Source organism: Arachis duranensis, chromosome 3 (genome assembly GCF_000817695.3).
Source record: "Arachis duranensis cultivar V14167 chromosome 3, aradu.V14167.gnm2.J7QH, whole genome shotgun sequence".
NCBI lineage: Eukaryota > Viridiplantae > Streptophyta > Magnoliopsida > Fabales > Fabaceae > Arachis > Arachis duranensis.
In genome coordinates this window covers 110945453-110968652 of record NC_029774.3, presented here as the reverse complement: position 1 = coordinate 110968652, position 23200 = coordinate 110945453, and positions in this window count along the sequence as shown.

Genomic DNA, 23200 nt, shown 5'->3' with positions numbered 1-23200 from the left:
AAACAGTAGTAATTGCATTAATCCATCAAGACACAGCAGAGCTCCTCACCCCTAACCATGGGGTTTAGAGACTCATGCCGTGGGAAGTACACAAAGAAACGTGTAAAATGTCATGAGGTACAGATACAATGTCCACTTCGAGTGCAGGGAGGTCAGAATCCAACAGCATCTGCAGTCCTTTTCAGCCTCTGAATCAGATTTTTGCTCAGGACCCTCAATTTCAGTCAGAAAATACCTGAAATCACAGAAAAATACACAAACTCGTAGTAAAGTCCAGAAAAGTGAATTTTAACTAAAAACTAATAAAAATATATTAAAAACTAATTAAACTATACTAAAAACATACTAAAAACAATGCCAAAAAGCGTATAAATTATCCGCTCATCAGGGACTTGAGCAAAGCTAAGTCACAATCTGAAAAGGTTCACCCAATTATGTGTCTGTGGCATTTATGTATCTGGTGGTAATACTGGAAAACAAAGTGCTTAGGGCCACGGCCAAGACTCATAAAATAGCTGTGTTCAAGAATCAACATACTAAACTAGGAGAATCAATAATACTATCTGAATTCTGAGTTCCCATGGATGCCAATCATTCTGAATTTCAAAGGATAAAGTGAGATGCCAAAACTGTTCAGAAGCAAAATGCTACTTGTCCCGCTCATCTAATTAGAATCTAAGCTTCACTTAAAACTCTGAGATATTATTGCTTCTTAATTTCTTTTTATCCTACTTTATTTATCTAGTTGCTTGAGAACAAGCAACAGTTTAAGTTTGTTGTTGTGATGAGCGGATATTTTATATGCTTTTTGGGGATAATTTCATGTAGATTTTAGTATGTTTTAGTTAGCTTTTAGTATATTTTTATTAGTTTTTAGGCAAAAATCATATTTCTGGACTTTACTATGAGTTTGTGTGTTTTTCTGTGATTTCAGGTATTTTCTGGCTGAAATTGAGGGAGCTGAGCAAAAATCTGATTTAGGCTGAAAAAGGACTGCTGATACTGTTGGATTCTGACCTCCCTGCACTCAGAATAGATTTTTTGGAGCTACAAGAGTCCAATTGGTGCGCTCTCAATTGGGTTGGAAAGTAGACATCCAGGGCTTTCCAGAAATATATAATAGTCCATACTTTGCGTGAAGATAGATGACGTAAATTGGTGTTCAACGCCAGTTCCATGTTGCAGTCTGGCGTTCAGCGCCATAAACAGGTTGCAAGTTGGAGTTCAATGCCAGAAACAGGTTACAACCTGACGTTCAACTCCAGAAACAGCCCAGGCACGTGAGAAGCTTAAGTCTCAGCCCCAGCACACACCAAGTGGGCCTCAGAAGTGGATTTCTGGACTATCCATCTTAGTTTACTCATTTTCTGTAAACCTAGGTTACTAGTTTAGTATTTAAACAACTTTTAGAGATTTATTTTGCATCTCATGATATTTTTAGATCTGCATTATATACCTTTTGACGGCATGAATCTCTAAACTCCATTGTTGGGGGTGAGGAGCTCTACAGCGTCTCGATGAATTAATGCAATTATTTCTGTTTTCCATTCAAATACGCTTGTTCCTATCTAAGATGTTCATTTGCGCTTCACTATAAAGAAGGTGATGATCCGTGACACTCATCACCTTCCCCACTCCATGAACGTGTGCTTGACAACCACCTCCGTTCTACATTAGATTGAATGAGTATCTCTTAGATTCCTTAATCAGAATCTTTGTGGTATAAGCTAGAATCCATTGGCGGCATCCTTGAGAATCCGAAAAGTCTAAACCTTGTCTGTGGTATTCCGAGTAGGATTCTGGGATTGGATGACTATGATGAGCTTCAAACTTGCAAGTGTTGGGCGTAGTGACAGACGCAAAAGGATCAATGGATCCTATTCCGACATGATCGAGAACCGACAGATGATTAGTCGTGCTGTGACAGAGTATTTGGACCATTTTCACTGAGAGGATGGGAAGTAGCCATTGACAATGGTGACACCCTACATACAGCTTGCCATAGGAGGAACCTTGCGTGTGTGAAGAGGAGGACAAGGGAAAAGCTGAAATTCGAAGGACAAAGCATCTCCAAAACTCCAACATATTCTCCATTACTGCATAATAAGTATTTATTTCATGCTCTTTTATTTATTTGCAATTCAAACTGATAATAAAAATTGATATCCTGACTAAGAGTTACAAGAAAACCATAGATTGCTTCAAACCAACAATCTCCGTGGGATTCGACCCTTACTCACGTAAGGTATTACTTGGACGACCCAGTGCACATGCTGGTTAGTTGTGCAAAGCTGTGGGAAATAGTCTATTAATATTGGCATACACAATTTCGTGCACCACATTCCCAAGGCTAGGACGCTAATACAAAAGTGCGCACTTTCAGATGAAATGAAAGAAGAAACGTTCCGCACTCAAAAAGGAACTCTACAAAGATAAAATCGACAAAATGCCCGAGTTCGGCTTCACCCGAGAAGGTTCGAAGTCCTAAAAACTAAGACTCGACCTCCAGAATAAAGACCGAGCTCGAGCAGGGGCACTGTTCATATCCCGGGTCAAGCTGTCTAACCCGGGATGTTTGGCGATAAAGCGACCGACCTCTTCGGGTCAGACTATCCGACCTCTTCTCAAAGAGCTCGGCCAAATCACCAGGAAGAGCCCAGAAAGGGCCAAACAGAGGAACACGACCCAAATCCTAAGGCAGTCCAAGCCTATTGAGATAAAGGCGGTTCCCTTGAAGATAAGATGACCTCACTCAAAGATAAGATAAAGATAAGATAAGATAACTAACTTATCTTATCTAAAAGGGTCACTCCACACCATTATAAATACGCTGGAGCACCCAGGTATAACTCATACTCTGATTCTACAAAAAACCTGCTTAATACCCTTGCTAACTTAAGCAACGGAGTCCCTTGTAGGTACCACCACCCTTCGGTGACAAAGGATCAGCAGCACTACCAAGCCCAACAAGTTGGACACAACGGCTCCAGCCACTGTCATCAAGTCAGACACAACCGTGCCAACCAACACAGAAGATCTCGTCCGGGATCGACCTACAGTTTCAGGTAACCCTCGGAACACCATTCCAAAGGAAAGGTGGGCTCATCATTTTCATCCAGAAAAAAGGGCCGAGCTCCTTCAACAGCTCGGACCCTAAAAAGTAGTTTTTGAAATCGCGAAAAGACTCATCAATCATGGAGAAAACTTTTTTCCCCTGGGAAGCTCGGAAAGAAACCCAAGCGGCTTTCTTCTTAACTACACCAGGATCTGTCAAAACAAAAAGATAAAAGAAGAGGAATTGTGAAGCAGGGATACCAAACTCACGACACAGCAACTGAAAGATTTTTATAAAACCCCAGGAATTGGGGTGAAGTTGGGATGGATCTACATTATAGGACCATAATAGGTTGGTCTCAAAAGGGGTAAAAAGAAGAGTAATATTCATCTGACTAAAAAAGAAGTCGTATACATAGAAAAAGAGGTGCTCTCCAGCAATTTGGGTAGAAAAATAGACCCTTTCCTCAGAAGTTGGAGATACGAGCTCATAGTTCTTTTCATCACTACCATTACCACAAATCCTGTGAAATTGCCTAAGTTGCTGACAAAACTCGGAGTCAACCAATGAAACACACAAAAGAACCATAGAATCCACCAAATCAACCATGCCCTCAGGGACTTAGGAAGATGTCTCAACCATATTTTTGCGAGAAGACATGAGGTCAACTAGTCCTACAACAGGAAAAGAAGAATTGGATTACTAAAAAAAATCTCCGCCAAAGCAAAACAACTCGGATAATATAATCCTGCGCAGTACAAGCAACAAAAGGAAACCCCAGGACCCACTCTAAAAAGATCCAGGGGCATCCTTTGGAGGCAGAACATGGACTCAGGAAAACCTACAAGACTAACATCCCAACAAAACTTTCAGCAAAAGCCCTCTCCCAAAAGGCGGCATCCCGAAAAGAAAGTCATTACCCAGAAAGCTACGAATCAAATAAAGCCATCAAAATAACTACCTTCCAAAGTCACGGTCTCAGCTTATCAGCAAACGAAACTACCAAAAAGAAGTCATCAAAGACGCCACCTTTTTCAGAAAAATAAACCCCCCCAAGCGGGCAAACGACACAAAATCAAAACGAGCCATCAAAAATTGTTACTTTCTACAAAGGTTCATCAGCAAAATTACTGTTCATACCCAAATTCATCACAGTTACCAACAAGGAGAAAAAGCATCAAAGGAACAATCTTTCAAAAGCCTCAGTGACAACATGCATCACAGCAAAGTCAAAAACCGAATGCAAAACAAGGAAGGAAGTAAAAGAATAGGAAGAAGAACCAACCTGGGAAAGCCGAAAGCCTCTACAAAATTGAAGGTAGGAAATGGAGTCAGGAAGTCACCCTTTCACAAACAAGGAAAGCACAAAATAATCGCTGAAGCAGCATCACAGGAAGGAAAAAAACTGCAAACTTCAGGCAAAAATAGAAAGAGAGAAAGAAAAGGAAAGTTACGGAGAAGAGAAACTATTTTTCTGAAGAATGAAAATTTAAAATGACAAGGCTAAGAGAAATGGCGCAATTAAAAACAACTAATGAAGGTACTAAACCCTCGCCTATTCCCAAGGCTAAAAGCGCTAATATAAAAGCGCGCGCTTTTAAAGAAGAAGCAAAAGAAAACGTTCCGCATTCAAAGGAGAACTCTACAAAGAAGAAGTTGACAAAAATGCTCGAGTTTGGCTTTACCAAAGAAGGATCAAAGTCCTAAAACTAAAGACTCGACCCGAAAAGAAAGATCGAGCTCGAGCAGGGGCACTGTTCATGCCCTGGGTCGAGCTGTCCGACCCGGGATGATTAGCAACGACACGACCGACCTCCTTAGGTCAAGCTACCCGATCTCTTCTCAAAGAGCTCAGCCGAATTGCTGGGAAATCCCAACGAAGGGCCCAAATAGAGGAACACGACCCAAATCCAAAGGCAGCACGAGCCTATAGAGATAAGGGGGTTCCTATGAAAGATAAAATAAAGATAAGATAAAGATAACTAACTTATCTTATCTGCAAAGGTCACTCTACACCATTATAAATACACTGGAGCACCCAGGTATCACTCATACTATAATTCTACAAAAAACCTGCTTAATACCCTTGCTAACTTAAGTATCGGAGTCTCTTGCAGGTACCACCACCCTCCGGTGATGAAGGATCAGCACCATCACCAAGTCCAACAAATCGGACACAACAACTCCGACCAGTATAGAAGATCTCGTCCGAGATCGACCTACAGTTTCAGGTAACCCTCGGAACAGTAATGATATGTAATATTTGTAACTACGTGTATAACGAACTCTGGTTATTGTTTTTGTGTGTGTGTGTGTGTGTCTCGAGTTAAATGCTCCTATTTTATTATTAAATATATGGAAGTTGTCGTAATATCCTCGCTGTTAGAGTAGCACAATCGGAAGCGTGCCATTCTAATAGTAAGAGTGTTACAGCTAAGACTGCATGTAAGTTTGCACTTTACTAAAATATAAAAAGTTTTAAAGAAATAACTTTTTCAACAAATATTTTTTAAAAAATTTTTATTTATCTTAAATTTTTAATTTTAAATAATAAATTTTTAATTTTAAATCCTAAATTATAAATCTAAATTCCAAAGATTGACTAATAAAGATTTTACAAATCTAAATTCAAAATAAAAAAATTAAAGTTTTACATATAATCAAAAAGTAAATTAAATACATAAAATCGTAACAAAATTTAAATTATAAAATCATTATATTAGTACAAATTTTATAAAATTAATTCGCTTATTCAAAATCTTAATATCTAAAAATTTTGAGTAAATTACCAATTATGCCCCCGAATTTGTAAAACGCTGACATAAATACCCCTAGAATTCGATAACGACAATCATACCCTTGAAAATTTTAAAAACGGATCAGATCTGCCCAACTGTGAGGAGGACCCTTCTCCGTTAAACGGAGTTTGTTGATGTGTCAAACGGAAGTCCAACGTGGCATCCGTATTAGACTCTCAATCCCTTCTCTCCCTTATATAGTTGTAGGTGAGAACGTTTTCCCCAAATTGATCAGCAAGCAAAACCCTAACCAGAGCCATGCATGGTGGAAGCAGAGTCATGTCAAATTGTAATCGAAGGACACAGTCCATGAAAAATTGTAACTCTGAAGGGATCGAAGAACACGTGAGGAAGCCATATGATGGGACATGCTTCTACCGTCTTCAGGTGGTGGCTTTGAAGTCGAAGACAAGGAGAAACCCAGGAATCATTTGTCCCCCCATCTCCCCCAGTTGAGAATTGAGCTTGATGAACTGTATCTGTGTTGGGCAGACGAAGAACATTGGATGCCATTATTTTCAGTGGATGGATGAAACTATTGAGGAATCTGCTGGGGTGGAGGAATCCTCTAATAATGGCACAATAGTATGCAATACATGTGGAGTCTTGAAAGGGAGGTTTACCAGTATTGAGACTGAGACGACACACATAGATGGAGAGATGTTGATAGAGCAGATGAAGAGAGTTGAATTGCATGTGTGTTTCATTCTAGGTGGACTTGTACTGAGTTTATGTATGAGTTTGATTTGTTTGGTTAGGTAGGAGAAGGGATGAGTGTAGGACATGGTTTATTAATGAATGTTAATTGTTGTTGTTGCTTAGAAGTTATATTGACATTGATGTTGCTATTTAGTCACTTGTTGAGGAATTGGAAATGTGTCTTGAATTCGATTGCATCAGTAATAGAAGCATGAATTGAGTGAAGTGAATCTAACTAAAATGGTAACTGAGATATCAAAAGTAATTTCAAATAGACCTAAGAAATAAAAATTGGTAAAGGCACAAGATTAACTAATTGGTCTGCATAACATTAAGCATTAGAACTAATTGTTCCATCCAAAATACTACAAACTGGGTAATCAGTCTTAATACCAGATATCAAAATACTCAAATTGTCCAACAAAAGGCAATAACCAACCATAGTAAATATCAACATACAACCCAAAAACTAGATAAACCACTGCAACTAAATATTAACTTATAACCCAAAAAGATCAACTAATTATGCACCCAAGTTTCCCTCAAGTTGACTGTTTTGGCATGAACTTTGAGAACCTAAAAGTGGTTGCTTTAGATGCACCATTCATGGTTTCATTTGACACAAGTGGAGACCTTGTGGAGTCTGAAACTCCTGAACCAGCAGCAGGTGTTGTAGGAGGTGCAATGGGCCTTATCTATGGGGGCCTAAATGGTGGGTTGGGCCTTGGAGTGGCAGATGGGCCTGGAGCTATGGGCCTCACATTAGGTTGGGCTGTTGGAGCTGGAGATGTGGGCCTCATAATCGGTTGGGCTAAGGGGTGTCTCCTAATAGGCATCTTGACCCTAGATCTTTCCTTGTTAGTAGATGCAGCAGCAGCCGCAGCAACATTGGAGGGAGTTTTAGATCTTGGTGCTCTCCTTGTAGGGTTGGATATAGCAGATCTCCCTCCTTTACCATGACTTGTTGTACCTGATGTGTTGATGTTACCCTACAACAAATAAAGTCTGTTTAGTACATGTGAGTTAACTGTAAACAGCAGTTATTGAGAAATGAGCTACCTCTTCATCAGCTTCAGACTGTGGGTGGCCTTGGGTGAGCTCCTCTTCAACTGCATCCATGGTTTCTTCCCAGAACATCTCCTGCTCTGAGTCTGACATGTCTTCTAAGCTCCTGGGTGGCACAATTCCTCCTCTTGCCGGCTGACCTGCTGCAGGTGCTTGTTGTACATCTTCACCTGCCTCAGCTGCAGCAGAAGTCTTCTTATCAGGACATGTCCTCGAATTATGTCCCACCTACGAAGACAACATCATTCCAAGCATTAACACATTAGAACAGTCAATATCAACAGGCATTGATTAAGTGAGTTTTTATTTACCTTTTTGCAATATTTACAACTTGTCTTTCCATAGCTCCTCTTGATTTTGTACTGGCTCCCACTCTGTCATTAACTTCTTCAAGATTCGATGGCCTCTCATGGTTTTCAACATGGGTCTGCTGATTGTCTCCTTCGTTGGGGGCCTCATTTTCACTTGTTCCAGCCTGTCTTTGATTAGAAAGGTTTTCAGTACCAGCCTCCTCTGGCAATGCTTCATCATACCGCCCTTTGTTCAACGTTGGTTCATCCTCTTCTTGTTATTGCTCCTCGTGCTGTGGGGGATCCTATTGTTCATTTGCTTCATTAAATAAAGGAGCTCCCTCTACTTCTGTATGTTTAGATCCTTCCTCCTCTTCATTTTGTTGCGGTTCCTGGTCATAATTTTTCTAGTCTTCTAAGCAAGGCATCTCAACATCTTCGTTAGCAAAAACCTCAGCCTCATCAACATACTCTGGATCCATATCAACTGGATGCTCAAAATACAAGTGAACCCTGTTTTCATTCCTCAGTGCAGCATCACACATCTTAACCACATCGGCATCCCTTCTGAGCACCCGTAACCCATTAAACCCGTAACCCGTTAGCTAAATCCATCCCTGGCTCCAACCAATAAACTTCATTATACCTAGTATAACCTAAATCTAGAAACAAGCCTTCAACAAGGAATAGATTACAAGTATCAACATGCACCCTCTCGATGATACTCAGTAAACCACCATTATACTTCACCCCACCATCTGCATCCTTCTCTAACCAACCCCGATGGTGATAAACAAATGTGATATGCGTAGCCATCTGACAAAAATCATCAAAAAAGTCATAAACATCTAACACGACACATGAAAACACCATCATCATACCTCTATTGCAAACCCCAAACGACTGATAATAACACCAATGCAAACATAAAAATGCTTACCAAAACCTTGGTTGATCGACGGCGACTTTTTCACTCCGTGTCAACGCCAAACGTGATACCGCATGTGACGTTGCCAAATCCAAAAAACGAATACAAAACGACAACAGATGAACAGAAACAGAGACGACCACCCACAAATTCTTCAGTTTCGCGCGTTCAACATACTCTTAGTTAAATATGATGTTTCACTTAGGGTTAATTCTGTCCTTTCATCTCAATTGGGCAATTAGGGTTTGTTGAATTGGGGATACATGGACAAAACGTAATTGAGAGTCTAATACGGATGCTACGTTAGACTTCCGTTTGACACATCAACAAACTCCGTTTAACGGAAAAGGATTCTCCTCACAATTGGGCAGATCTGATCCATTTTTAAATTTTTCAAGGATATGATTGTTGTTATCGAATTCTAGGAGTATTCATGTCAGCGTTTTACAAATTCGGGGACATAATTGGTAATTTACTCAAAAATTTTAAAACTCAAATCTTCTCTTTAAAATATAATTATATACAATATCTTATTAATAATGAAAGTATGCAATTTTATTAGATACAAATTAAATAAGAATAATATCAATAACAAAATAACATCTAATAAACTAATAATGAATATTAATACTCACAATATGATCGAAAAAATGAGCTTTTATTGTAATTCAAAAGCTTGAATATAATACAAGAAAACTTATTCAAGATATAAAGATTGCAATAAAAGCTTTAAATGTATTTCAAAGTATGGGAGATTGTGTTTAAATGCGGATACTTTACAACTTCTTTCCCTCTTCCTTTTATAGTGGGTTATTCTCTTTATTCTTTTACAATTTTATTCCTGATTTTACAAATTGCTTGCTTTTTCTATAGATGATTCAGGGACTATGTCTTAGATTTGATGTGCTCTGTCATAGTTTTTGCAAATTTGGTAGCTGATTTTATAATTATGCTATTATTCTGTTAGTATTTTATTAGGAGCTTTTGTTGTTTTCTGCATGTGATGAATTTATTGATTATTGAGATGTTTTGACACATTTTTCTCTATTGTCTGACAGGTGTCTATTTTTTTAATTTCGGAACTCTTTTTTTTTTAATCTCCAAATAGATTTTGGGTGTCTAGTATGTATAGTCCTAAACTGGACAGAACTTCTTCTTCTTCATCTGCTAGGACTGCTCTTATTGCTTTTAGAGAATTATGAATTTTTTTCTTCTGAGGTGGCTGTCACAAGGGCTGCCATCATTTATTTTTTATGGGATAAGAAACGAGTCTCTTTTTTGTATTATATTTTTTCAAACTCCAAACTGTGGCTTGGGGATTATGATCTTTTTTAGATATAATCATCCAGTTATCAATGGTCCTTTTACTGATTAGGTTAAGGTGAATTTGTTCTACTATTTTACATTTATGTTTCTGATTAAATATGGTACATTTTGAGTGTCTTCATATCCTGCGGAGTCATATTCCCAGGTCATAATCCAACATATTTTCATAGTGGAAATGAAGAAAATCAGCTTATATCCATCTAAAAAAGAGGTTTTATTTTTAAAAAATTCATAAGCCATGCTAGCTTTTTTTAAAAAAATAGCTTCTATTGGTCTGAACTCTTGGAACCATACCTGAAATCACTTAGGAAACTGTAGAGAAATTTCCTTACAGAACCATATGAATCAGGAGTGTGAATTTGGAGAAAGATACAGGGTGTACCACCAGGCATCTATGTAATCATAATATGAGTAATTTTGAGGTTTGAATTTTCTAGTAAAACTTTAATTGTGAAAGGGAGGTCTTTTCCATTCTGATAGGGTTATTATTTTGAGGATCTTAATTTTAGAGTATATTATATTTTTTGTGGTTGGGTCTTTATTGTGGGTTAATTCAATAGATCCCGTGTCAACTAAAATAAACTCATAGAAAGTTCGAGTTTTTTGGATACTTACTGGTGGATAATAAAAAATATTTGGAAAACTATTTTTATAAAGAGTTCTTCTGTCCATCTTGATCATTTTTTCTCTAAGGCCATTATTTTCCTCTGATAATGGTTTAGTTTTGAATAGATCAGATGGTTGCAATAATGTATATCTATTAACGGTAAAAACTTCATATAAGTTTTTAGTTGATGCAGATGATTTTTTACTTTTAACAACCTGTGACATTGTCAAAGGTTTAATGACTAATTGTTTAGCTTGTAATGAAGTTGTTGGTTGGTCAAGTGGTTGACCATAATCTTCACTACTTACTTGCTTCTTGCTCATTTCTACCTTGTAAAAATTCTCTTAAAAAATCAGGTAATGCATTCGATTCACTTTTAATGTGTTCAATAGTAAAATCAAAGCATGATAATATGATCTACCATCTAGCAAATATTTGTCTAACAACTAGATTTTTAATTAAGTCATTTTTGTTGGTTGACCAAATATTTCTAGACAAATATTTGCTAGATAGCAGGCTATATTATCATGCTTTGATTTTACTATTGAACACATTAAAAGTGAATCAAATGTATTACCTAATTTTTTTAACAGCTCAGCCCATCCCTCTTTCTTTATAAACAAAGGTAAGTAGCCTCAATTCCTCTTCTTCCCAAAACACGCATCACGCAGAAGAAAGGAAAGACCAATGGCAGGAAAAGCAGAGAAAGCAAGAAGAGGGACAGCCAAAGCTGAACCAGGAGTTCATCCCATCCACCCAGTTAATTTCTCAAGCCCCTCTGTAAAAGTAAAAACCAGCAACTTCATCTTCTTCCCTTGCTCTAATTCGAATTTCTGATTAACTCTTTGCTACACTCCTTTAGTTTGCTCGGTTCACGAAACAGCCACCATCATAAATGAGGAAGGTTAAGTAATTTTCCCTTGCTTGTGTTTGTTTGGGTCGAATGGGCTTGCGAGTATGATAGGGGATGTTGGTTTTGTTGCAAATTAGGGTTTGGCGGCAAAAAGGCAGTAGAAGCAAGTTTTGTGTGTTTGATCAACAAATAAGGTAAAGGATAGTATATACAAGATATCTTACTTGCAGCTGTGTATACTGCTGATGATTGATGGTTTCTCATGTGTTTGTTTGTTGAAAAGTGTATAATGAATTTTTGTTATGTTAAAGATGCAGAAAAGTGACTTTGAGTTACGAATATGCCTTTGTAACAAGGGGTAAATTAATGAATATAAACTCTTAGAGCTGTGCTGATTATGCTAGAAACTTTAGTTAGTCAAAAGAAAGGTAAAATTATGGTTTTAGACATATCCTAGGCTTAAATATAGGATTTGGTATGTGAGGTTGTTAGAAATACTTTGTGCAGAATTTCTGCAGAAATCTGCATAACTGGCAGCAAAATGAATGACTTTTTGGGAGCAGTCCAGATCTAATTTTTAGATGAAATTATTTTTCTATAAAACTTTAGTGTGTCTTGAATATTCCATAAATATTTCAGAGAATTTGGCCAAGTGGTTTGGAAGATATGATTTTTTGAAGTTTAGTGGTTGCTGCAGATTTTTCTGGTTTGCTATTTCTGCAGTACCAACTTCCAAACGCTATAACTTTTAATTTAAACAAAATTTTGAGTTGATTTTAAAAGTATTTTAAAGATCTATCAGTCTATTTTAATTGAGTACAAGTTTCATGTTCATATCTATTTTGTAGACTTAGATAAGTCACTTGGAAGGTCGGTTGTTTGCTGGAAACTCTGAACTGGTTTATGAAAACAGAGCTCCACTTCCAATTAATAATTAATTAATCAAATGAAATGATATGAACCTGAAAATTGTGGATTCTAAAAATTAGGGATGTTGACTGTAATCTCACCAAAATTTAGAAGCAACGGATTAGAATTGAAATTATTATAGAATTTATAAAAAACATGGCTGGTGTTTGTTTTTCCAAATTTTTGTAAATACAACAGCAGAATTTTAAAGCTTGTATAAAATTTAATTCTAATCCAAATTCAGTAAAATCTAACTTAAATTAAAGATTAATATCTCTAGAGTTACCTTACCAACATGGTTTTAGATTAGACAAACTTAGGAAATGAAAAGGAATGTAAGTTGCCCCTAAGAAAGGTTAAAGTTAAAGACAATAATATTGAGAGATAAAGTGAAGAAAGAAAAATGAGGAACAAGGAATGAAATAAAAGTTGAGAATTATATTGAATGGGCCTTGTGCCGAACTGCTAATGTGAAAGTGTCTGCCTAACGGATAGCCTGATATTGCTAATGCGGGAATGTTCGCCTAATTGATAGCACTGTTCCTTACTGTGATACACATTGAACTGTTATTATAATGAGGCCTAATTGACACGGGTAACCGTGATGCCAAGGTGTCTAATTGACACGATAAGGGACCATATTCGGGGTTCACTCCGAGTAACGTCGGGTTGCGGGTAGACAACTGTAAGGACCCACGTTTTCACGTAAAACTGTTTTAATAAAATAATTTTAGTGTCCGGAATAGATTCAAAATTTAGAAGTTTTATTTTGAAAATATAAATGAGAAATTTGGTTTCAGTGAATTTTTATGAGTTGGAAAATGTATTTCTTTCAAAAAGTTTTTGTAAAAGTGCGTACTGGCAATTGAGCCAGCAGTACCGGCTCGAGTCTGTCCAGTGCTGCGTATTTTGGAAAAATAAGATTTTGAAAATTGATTTATTGTTTTGAGAAGATAAAAATAATTTAGAATCGAAAACCGGACACTAATCTTAAAGGTTTCGGCCCAAAGTGGGCCAAACAGACCAAAATACTAACGGGTTAGACCGGGCCAAGGTCCAACATATATAAGCTTATTTAATGAGCATTTCAGCCCATTCTCTCCCATTTTGATGAGAGAGCCGCGGTTTTGAAGAGAGGAGAGGAGGAAGAGAGTGCACTTCTCACCTCCACCTTCCGGAAGCCATAACTTTTGATCCGGAACTCCGATTGACAAGCCATTTACGGCCACGTGAAGCTCTCATCGAGCTCTACATTTCTATCCAAAGAAATCTGGTAAGAACTCATGTCTCACTTTCTAGTTTTGTGCCCTATATTTTTGCATTTTTGAGGTTATGGTTTTGAGTAGATTTTGTGGTTTTGGTTGTTTATGTGATCTTTAGTAGCAGGTAATTGATGGATTTTACCCCTAATCTCGTTGGATAAGGTAAGGAACCTCTTTATCCTTGTGGTTTGGTATAGTATGAGATTTAGTTGTTAATGTATGGTTATGTTGTATGTATGAAGCTTGTTTTTGGAGTTGGTGGTGGCTTTTGGTGTGGCTTTGATGGTTTGGAGCTTGGTGGAAGCTTGATTTGAATCAAGTTTGGTGTTTGAGCATATTGAAAATCGGCCAAGGTATGGTTTCGATTTCCTTTATGTAATATGTAATGTTTTTAGACACTTAGACTAGTTGACCCTAAGATAGGATTGAATATGTTGATGTTTGTGATATATGTTTGGGGATGAGATTGAGAGAAATGTATGTGTTGGAACATGATGTGTGATGAATATGGATGAGAATTATTGTTGATGTTGTTAAAAATATTGATTATTGATGAATGTGTGAATTATTATTTTTGAAGAATGTTGTTGTTATTGTGGACGAATAATGATGGATATTAATGTGGTAGTGGTGTTGTGTAGAAGGAATTGGAATAATAATAATAATAATAATAATAATAATAATAATAATAATAATAATAATAATAATAATATGAATTGATGATGATTGTTGGTATCTTAGTGATTATGAGGGTTGATGATGAATGTTGAGATTTGTTTTGGTTATTGAGGTTGTTGTTGGTTGATGATGATTATGAGTGTGGATTCATTATTGAATTGGAAATTTTGGATTGGTAGTGAGATATGAGGTAATGGCTTGGTAATTTAGGTGTAAAATTGAGCATAGTGATATGAAATGGTTGTATGTAGTAGTGGTTTATGATGGTTGGACATGGTGTGGGTTGGTTTTGAATTGAGAGATGGTTAAATTTGAGGATTAGAGGTTTTGGGTGAAAAAGAATTTTTGGTGAACTATGTCTCATCATAACTTTTGCCTTGGTTTCCAAAATTTGTTGAATTTGGTTTAGAAATAAAGATTATTGAAAACCCTTCGATTTGATATAAAGTTTGTAAGATTTGGATTTCTGTAGAGGATGTTATGATCATTCAAAGATTGGTGTTGAAATCTGAAATTCTGCAGAGTTGCAGAATTTCAGGATTTTCTATTATGTGCAGACGCACAGCCTTATGCACATGCACAACCCTGCAAAAATTCTATTCTATGCGGATGCACAGACCTGTGCGTACGCACAAGCAGGGGAAAGGGCTCTGGTAGTAGCGCTAGCACAGGTTGTGCGTGCGCACATCAATGAAGAATTACAACCTGTGCGGACGCACAACCCTATGCGCACGCACAAGTTGGGAAGGGACGTCTGTTAGGGGCGCTCGTATAGCTTGTGCGAGTGAACATACTCTATAAATTTTAGTACCTGTGCGTACGCACACCCCTGTGCATATGCACACTTTCAAAATCTTCCTGTGTGTGCACGCACACCCCTGTGCAGATGCACACGACCCGTTTCATAATTTTAAACTTTGTTTTCAACTATTTCACCTTTCCAACAAGGTCGTAAGCTTCTTTAACACCATTTCAAGGCTTTTGGGCTTAATTTTGAATATGGGAAAGGTCCTAGGGGTGTAAGTTGGGTTTTCCTTTAAAAAGTTAGCAAACGGAGGTTTAGGTTTCTGGTGTATTGCGGATGAGTTAGTTAAGAGAGAAGGAATAGTAGTGCATATGGTGATTGTTGACAATGAATTGAGAAATCGATGAACTAATGAGCTCGGAATGGAAGTGATGAATTGATGATGGTTATGATGAGTTGAAGACTCAAAGAGGAATGATGATCTTGTTGAATAATGAGAGTGTGCCAGGCACTATATCCTTAGGTTAAGTATGATAGTGTGCAGGGTATTATGTCCCTGGGATTGAATTATGATTGATAATCTTTTCTGCTGCAAGAGTGTGCCAGGCACTATATGTTTGGGTTATGCATGCAAGTGTGCCGGCACTATATCCGTGGGTGAGTAGCGTGTGCCCGGCACTATATCCGTGGGTCAATAGAGTGTGCCCGACACTATATTCGTGGGTGCGGCAGAAAAGCAACATCCGAAAGGATGTGTCGGGATGGCATTTATGGACCGACAAGTGATATCACAAGCCAAATAGGACAGGCATTCATCATATACATCTTTTATGTGCTTGTTTGCTTTGATTACGTAAGTTTGCCTAATTGTATAACATGCCTATTTGCTTACTTAATCTACTTGCTTCATATGTTTCTACTTGTATTTTACTCGTTTGCATTAATTGTGATTGTCTGGTGCTGAGGAGGTTAGGTAGGCGGTGGCGATGGGATCGCACGGAGGTTAGGTTGGCGACGACTGTGGGATACATCGGTGTGATTAGTATTAGTTAGAATTTTCCTAGGTTTAGACAACCCTGGTTTATGGTTTAAGTTCTTATTATATTTATTTATTTTGTTCTAAGCTTGAATATCAGTATGTGATGTGGAGTTCTAGGATTGCCTTCGGCGTCCTGGGTCCTTACATCTTACATCATTGGGCACTGTTACCATACTGAGAACATTCAGTTCTCATTTCATACTTTATTGTTGTTTTTCAGATGCATGTCGTAATCTACTTCGATGAGATTGTGGATATGGTGACAGAACAGAGTATGGTTCCTCCTTGGTTAATTTATTTTACCTTGTTATAGTTACTCTTATATCTTTTTGTGTTTTAACTTTATAGCCTTAGAGGCTTACTTGAGAGATAGGTTGTATAAGCTGTTTTAATTCTAAAACTCTGTATCTTTATATTTGTAACTAGTCCGCTTAAACTCCGCAAGCTACGGCTAGTTCTCTAAGATTATTATATTCTTATAATTATATATGTTTTATTCTCTTATACATATACCTTGTATCTTATGCGTTAGTTTCGTGTGAACGTCTCACGCTTTTGTAATTCTGTAATTTGAGCTTAATCCTTCATCAGGCTTCTAGAATATATTATTCCCTTCTATATATATGTATAAGCCTTAGAACTGTTGTAACCTTTGATTAACCTTTGCTTTACAGCTAGAGGTAAAGCTTAGGGTAATAGGGGTGTTACAACAACCGATGCATGAGCTCATGGCCTGCACTAGGAACAGGCATGCATCATCTTGTTTGCGCATATGTACTTCTTGTGAATTATTTACTACTACTTCCTTTTTGTCTATGCTATCTACTTGTTATATGCATGTGTGTGCCTTCAGTTTCTGTGTTTGTTTCCCTTTTCTTTTTGTTTCGCGACAACTTAGAGACAAAGACCCTAGGTTCCCCTTTTACCTTGCTGAGAACTCTAGGTTCTCACCCTTTTTTCTTTTTCCCCCTCACCAGATGGGTTTGGCAGACAAGTCCGTTGAGTTTCGGGTTTCGGTACATTGCCCACGTTTCAACCCCGGCATGTCGTACGTATCCACTCTAGCTGAAGACTATTCCGAAGATCGACCTAGCTGACTTTTTACTCTTTTGGTGATCGTAGTATTACTTTTTCCTCGCTTTTGTAGTACTTTTAGAGGGATAGGACATCTTAGTAGTTCGGTTCCAGTTTAGAAAACCCATGTGAGGGTTGGGACTGTTTTTCTTTACTTTTGTCTCTGTAAATATAACTTGGTGTAGTACTCGTTATTTTGATACTTGGCATGTATCCTCAAACTTATCTTATGTTTATATGATTAATATATGTCTACTGAGTTTGATTATAAATGTTTATTGAGTTTGATTATAGTCAGGTTCGGTGCTATATTTGACTACTGAGTTTGATTATAAATAGTTTATTCAGGATTAAACCGGTAAAGGCTTATATCAAAATCTGAGTCTAGAGCCAAGTAGGTCCTTACAACAAGTAACACCTAAACAATTGACATTGGTCATGACGTATCGAAAGTTGGGGTGTTACAGTTGGTATCAAAGCGGTTTGTCCTTTGAGCCTTGGGACGGACTGTCTATGCTTCCTTGCATACTCTGAATCTTTTTATACCATGCAGTTAGGATATTTTTGTGATATAATCTGCATGAAGGTCTATGAACATCCATTGTAAGTAATATTAATACTTAATTTTGATATATTAAGACTAATCACCTTAATATTGATTATTGGGTATTGATAGGACTCAAATGGCTGCGAATAGGCGAGGATACCCTCAACTGGGAGGAATAAGTGAGGGAAATTTTTCTGATGCAGCGACTATTCTCAAATCCATAAATATTATGACCGCTGCTGTACGTGAATCAGTAGCTGCTACTAACTGAGTAGCTGAACGTCTTGATCGTCGGAATGGAGTTGAAAATAATCATGAGCCTAGACATGGAAATGAAAGTGGCGACAAAGATGAAGGTGGACTACGTAACGATAACCGGCTGATGACTTTAGCCACTTTCTTAAAGATAAATCTGCCTCAATTCCATGGGGACACTAGTGCTACACGAGCTGATGACTAGTTTAAAGAAATAGGACGAGCAATGCGAGCACAACAAGTCCCTGAAGGACAGCGAGTGGAATTTGCTGCTTACATGTTGAGGAATGATGCATAACATTGGTGGCAGGGAGTACTCCAACTACTAGGAAGAGAAGCTATTGACATTACCTGAGAGGAATTTTTGGCTGAATTTTATAATAAGTATTTTTCTCAGTGTTTCCATACCGCTAAGGAGTTAGAGTTGCTTCAGTTGAAACAGGGGAACATGACAGTCACTGAGTACACTCGCAAATTTGAAGAGTTATGCCGGTTCTCAAATATTTGTCAAGGAGCACCAGCTGCATATGAGAAATGGAAGTGCATCAAGTTCGAAGGAGGACTTAGGGAAGAACTGTTAGCTCATGTGGATCCAATGGAAATCCAGAATTTTGCAGAATTAGTTAACAAGAGCCAACTGATGGAGGAATGTGTAAAGAAGCTGGTAGCAGCACAAACTAACCACAGGAACCTTCCAACAAGGGATTTCAATCGTAGCCTCACTCCTCAAGGAAGAAACTTCAAAGTAACTCGGCAGCTAGACTTAGGCAAATAGCTGCAACCAACCCAACCAAAATTAATATGTGCCGTGTGTGGTAAGAATCACGGAGGCAAGCCCTACTTGTTGAAGTCTGGCGTTTGCTATAATTGCAGAAAGCCTGGACATATAGCCAAAGAATGCATACGATGAAAGCCTGAATTTGGTTCCCCTGGACAGCAACAGCCAGGAAGGGTGTTTGTTTTGGAGACGGGAAATACTACCAAAACCGATCCCTACACTTGAGGTAACAAAATTTTGAGGACAAATTTTTTTTAGGAAGGTAGAATATAACCACCCTACTCCATGAGGCCTGTGATTATTATTCTTTACAGCGTTCGCTGACACGCATAGGTTTATATATATGTAGCATAGATAACGAATTAGAATTAGAACACGTAGTGCAAAACTTTTCTTTTAGTGCTTCCAAGTGGCGAACCTTTTTCTGATTCAATTATTATATGAAATAAGAACTCCCCAGAAGATTTTGATGATCTATTGGTTATTCTTGAAGAGTGCTGATGAATGAATCATTGAACCATATTAGTTTGATAAGCCAAACCCTTGAACTGGATTGGCTTCTTCTCTTTTGGTCCAACCAAACCACCTTTCACCCAAATAAACCCTACCCTAGTTAACTCCTCTCTCAGCACCACTTGAAACTCAGTCACCAACTATGGTTTCACCTTCTCATATGCACGTTGCTACTGTGTTGAAGGGAGAGAGAGACACGAAGCCATCATTAACAGCTCAGCCCATCCCTCTTTCTTTATAAACAAAAGTAAGTAGCCTCAATTCCTCTTCTTCCCAAAACACGCATCACACAGAAGAAAGGAAAGACCAGTGGCAGGAAAAGTAGAGAAAGCAAGAAGAGGGATAGCCAAAGCTGAACCATGAGTTCATCCCATCCACCCAGTTAATTTCTCAAGCCCCTCTGTAAAAGTAAAAACCAGTAACTTCATCTTCTTCCCTTACTCTAATTCAAATTTCTGATTAACTCTTTGCTACACTCCTTTAGTTTTCTCAGTTCACGAAACAGCCACCATCATAAATGAGGAAGGGTAAGTAATTTTCCCTTGCGTGTGTTTGTTTGGGTCGAATGGTCTTGCGAGTATGATAGGGAATGTTGGTTTTGTTGCGAATTAGGGTTTGGTGGCAAAAAGGCCGTAGAAGCAAGCTTGGTATGTTTGATCAACAAATAAGGTAAGGGATAGTCTATACAAGATATCTTACTTACAGCTGTGTATACTGCTGATGATTGATGGTTTATCATGTGTTTGTTTGTTGAAAAGTGTATAATGAATTTTTGTTATGTTAAAGATGCAGAAAAGTGAATTTGAGTTATGAATGGTCCTTTGTAACAAGGGGTAAATTAATGAATATAAACTCTTAGAGCTGTGCTAATTATACTAGCAACTTTAGTTATTCAAAAGAAAGATAAAATTATGGTTTTAGACGAATCTTAGGCTTGAATATAGGATTTGGTATGTGAGGTTGTTGGAAATACCTTGTGCAGAATTTCTGCAGAAATCTGCATAATTGGCAGCAGAACGAATGACTTTTTGGGAGAATTCCAGATCTAATTTTTAGATGAAATTATTTTTCTATAAAACTTTAGTGTGTCTTGAATATTCCATAAATATTTCAGAGAATTTGGTTAAGTGGTTTGGAAGATATGATTTTTTGAAGTTTAGTGGTTGCTGCAGATTTTTCTGGTTTTCTATTTCTGCAGTACCAACTTTCAGACGCTATAACTTTTAATTTAAACAGAATTTTGAGTTGATTTCAAAATTATTTTAAAGCTCTGTCAGTCTATTTTAAGTGAGTACAAGTTTCATGTTCATATCTATTTTGTAGACTTAGATAAGTCACTTAGAAGGTTGGTTGTTTGTAGGAAACTCTGAACTGGTTTATAAAAACAGAGCTCCACTTCCAATTGATAATTAATTAATCAAATGAAATGATATGAACCTGAAACTTGTGGATTCTAAAACTTAGGGATGTTGACTGTAATCTTACCAAAATTTAGAAGCAACGGATTAGAATTGAAATTCTTATGGAATTTATAAAAAACATGGATGCTGTCTGTTTTTCCGAATTTTAAAACTTGTATAAAATTCAATTCTAATCCAAATTCAGTAAAACCTAACTTAAATTAAAGATTAAGATCTCTAGAGTTACTTTACCAGCATGGTTTTAGATTAGACAAACTTAGAAAATGAAAAGGAATGTAAGTTGCCCCTAAGAAAGGTTAAAGTTAAAGACAATAATATTGAGAGATAAAGTGAAGAAAGAAAAATGAGGAACAAGGAGTGAAATAAAAGTTGAAAATTATATTGAATGGGCCTTGTGCCGAACTGCTAATACGAAAGTGCCCGCCTAACGGATAGCCTGAGATTGCTAATGCAAGAATATTCGCCTAATTGATAGCACTGTTCCTTACTGTGATACACATTGAACTGTTATTATAATGAGGCCTAATTGACATGGGTAACCATGATGCCATGGTGTCTAATTGACACTGTAAGGGACCATATTCGGGGTTCACTCCGAGTAACATCCGGTTGCGGGTAGACAACCGACGCATGAGCTCATGGCCTGCACTAGGAACAGGCATGCATCAACTTGTTTGCGCATATGTACTTTTTGTGAATTATTTACTGCTACTTCCTTTTTGTCTATGCTATATACTTGTTATATGCGTGTGTGTGCCTTCAGTCTCTGTGTTTGTTTCCCTTTTCTTTTTGTTTCGCGACAACTTAGAGACAAAGACCCTAGGTTCCTCTTTTACCTTGCTGAGAACTCTAAGTTCTCATCCTTCTTTCTTTTTCCCCCTCCCCATATGGGTTTGACAGATAAGTCCGTCGAGTTTCAGATTTTGGTACATCGCCCACGTTTCAACCCCGGCATGTCGTACGTATTCACTCTAGCTGAAGACCATTCCGAAGATCGACCTAGCTGCCTTTTTACTCTTTTTTGTTATCTTAGTATTACTTTTTCCTCGCTTTTGTAGTATTTTTAGAGGGGTAGAACATCTTAGTAGTTCAGTTCCAGTTTAGGAAACCCATGTGAGGGTTGGGACTGTTTTTCTTTACTTTTGTCTTTGTAAATATAATTTGGTGTAGTACTCGTTATTTTGATACTTGGCATGTATCCTCAAACTTATCTTATGTTTATATGATTAATATATGTCTACTGAGTCTGATTATAGTCAGGTTCGGTGCTATATTTGACTATTGAGTTTGATTATAAATAGTTTATTCACGATTAAACTGGTAAAGGCTTATATCAAAATCCGAGTCTAAAGCCAAGTAGGTCTTTACAACAAGTAACACCTAAACAATTGACATTGGTCATGACGTGTCGAAAGTTGGGGTGTTACAATAGAAAGAAGAACCCTTTATAAAATAGTTTTTTCAAATACTTTCCATTACCTATCAGTAAGTATTCAAAAAACTTGAACCTTTTATGAATTTATTATAGTTGACACAGGATCTATTGAATTAATGAACAATAAAGACCCAACCACAAAAGACACAATATACTCTAAAATTAAGATCCTTAAAGTAATAACCCTGTCAAAATGGGAAAGACCTTCTTTTTACTGTAAAAATTTTACTAAGAAATTCGAACATCAAAATTACTCCTATTATGATTACATAGATGTCTAGTGGTATATCCTGTATCTTTCTCCAAATTCACACTCTTAGTTCATATGGTTTCGCAAAGGAATTTTTCTACAGTTTCCTAAGTAGCTTCAGGTATGGTTCTAAGAGTTCGAACCGATAGAACCTATTTTTCCAAAAGAAGCTAACATAGCTTATGAATATTTTAAAAACAAAACCTCCTTTTTAGATGGATATAAGCTTCATTCTCACTATGAGAATATGTTGGATTATGATATGAGAATATGACTCCGTAGGATATGAAAACACTTCAAGTGTACAATGTTTAATCAGAAACATAAAAGTAAAATGGTTAAACAAATTTGATCTTAACTTAATCTGTAAAAGGATCATTGATAACTGGATGATTATATCTTAAAAAAGATCAAAATCGCCAAACCACAGTTTGGGGTTTGAAAGAATATCATACGAAAAAGAGACTCGTTTCTTAGCCCATAAAAACAGATGATAGCGACCCTTAAAGCAGCCAAGATCTATTTATAGATTAAAAAAAGAGTCACAGAATCAGAAAAATAGACACCTGTCCGACAATAAAGGAAGATGTGTCAAAACAGCCCAAAAACAAGTAAAGACATTACATGCAGAAAACAACAAAAATTTTTAGAAAAATACCAATAGAATACCAAT